Here is a 2,500-nt window from a genome sequence, read left to right on the forward strand (position 1 = left end):
AGCCGTGAACGATCATCGTTGAGCAATGGACGATCATCGTTGAGTCAAGAACGAACATTGTTGAGTCAAGAACGATCATCGTTGAGCCGTGGACGATCATCGTTGAGCCATGGACGATCATCGTTACCAATAATAAATTAGATTAAACCATTTCAAAGGTGACACATTTTAAAAATGTTACATGTCTTGGAGAGGAAGGTCTGTAAGTCCTCCGAGGTCGTAAGTTCTCCGAGGCAGTAAGCCTTTCGAGGCTGTAAATTCTCCGAGGGTACAAGTCCTCCGAGAGTGCAAGTCCTCCGAGAGTGCCAGTCCTCCGAGAGTGCCAGTCCTCCGAGAGTGCCAGTCCTCCGAGAGTGCCAGTCCTCCGAGAGTGCAAGTCCTCCGAGAGTGCAAGTCCTCCGAGGTTGCCAGTCCTCCGAGGTTGCCAGTCCTCCGAGGGTGCAAGTCCTCAGAAGTTTTTGACGATTATACGACTAGGTGGTCGACGAAATGCCAGGGGAACCCGACGCCGTGCAGAAGAAGCGACAACGCCACTTTTGGAAATGGGTGACATGTCAGAAAAAAATTCAAAAAGCCGACCTACAATCCAATAAACGGTACCTTTGCCAGCTAAGGGCAGAACACAGCAAAACATTCCCCGCTCTATATACTACAGTCAAACATTTCTCGACAAAAGAGTCGGTAAGACAGTTTCACCGAAAAGTCCTTAAGCCGAAAACTCCATGCAGGACAAAATTAATTTCCCTGCAGGAATTCGGAGAAGAACCCCACCAGCTGGAGCCTGGGTCACAGCAATATGATTGCTGCGCCTTTTAAAGGCTCCTCACGTTGTTGCATCGGCCATTGATATTGGCTCAGGCGAGAAACCCGCCAGCTAACAACGGACCCTCAAGTGAGGGAAATTCTTCTGGCCCCAAGCCCCAAAAGTAGTGATCGAAGAAACTAACAACGTATATCAATTTCCATCTGTACACGCAACCCAGATATGTTCAATATTGGGTGTCATGACATATATATATATATGTATGTATATATATATGTATGTATATATATATATATATTATATATAAATATGTATATATATATATATATATATATATACATATATATACATATATATATATAAATAATATATATATAATATACTGTATATATGTGTGTGTATATATATATATATATATATTTATATATATAATATATATATATATATAATATATATATATATATAATATATATATATATAATATATATAGTGTTTATGTGCGTGCATGTTTATGTATATATATATATATATATATATATATGTATATATATATATATATATTTATTTATTTATATATATACATATATATATATATTGTGCGTGCATGTGTGTGTGCGTGCGTGTGTGTTTGCTTGCGTGTTCGTGCGTGCGTAGGTGTGTGTGTGCGTGTGTGCGTTCGTGTGTGCGTTCGTGTGTGTGTGTGTGTGTGTGTGTGTGTGTGTGTATGTATGTGTGAGTCTATTGGCGAATACCATAAAATTGAATATTAGGATTTAGAGGAATTATTAGAAAAAATTAAAGAAGAAATGAAGAAGGTGAAGAAGAGGCAAGAAGGAATGAAATACTTCATCGTGAAGGCGGTAAAGAGATGGAGTGACGATGACGACAATGATGATTCGGAAGACGAAGTTAGGACTCCACCACGTAAACGACCTAAAGCGTCCAAAGATGTTGTTATTACCGGTACTGAATAAAAAAAAACTGTATGGGTTCCTCTCTTTTATTATCTAAACCAAACCAAACAAATCATACATTAAAACAATGAGGGCCAAGCAACCATGGCGGAGCCATGGCCGGCGTCAGCCGGGTGCTTGTCATACAAGAAAAAAAAAAAAAAAAAAAAAAAAAAAAAATCTGGCGGCCCCAAAATTAGTGATCGAAATAATTAACCCCGTGTACCCATTTACATCAGCATGCACAATCTAGATACGTTCAATATTAGGTGTCATATACTCGTACAGATTTATTGACACGGTTTTCATTAGTTTATATGTAATATATATATATATATATATATATATATATATATATATACATATATATATATATAGATAGACACACAAACACACACGCGCACACACACACACACACACACACACACACACACACACACACACACACACACACACACACACACACACACACACACACACACTCACACACACACACACACACACACACACACACACACACACACACACACACACACACATACACACACACACACACACACACATACATACACACACACACACACACACACACACACTCACACTACAGATAGACCCCTATAACCATATATATTCTGAAACCTTATAACCCAAGGTACTTGGATTACTATCTTTCATTTGTCTGTCAATTTGTTTGTTTGTTTGTATGTTCACGAACCCCTCGTAGGGTTTTGCAGATACACCCCCATAACCATATATATTCTGATACCCTATCACTCCAAATACT

Source organism: Oratosquilla oratoria, chromosome 15 (genome assembly GCF_046742065.1).
Source record: "Oratosquilla oratoria isolate Oo_2021 chromosome 15, ASM4674206v1, whole genome shotgun sequence".
In the NCBI taxonomy this organism is placed as follows: Eukaryota; Metazoa; Arthropoda; class Malacostraca; order Stomatopoda; family Squillidae; genus Oratosquilla; species Oratosquilla oratoria.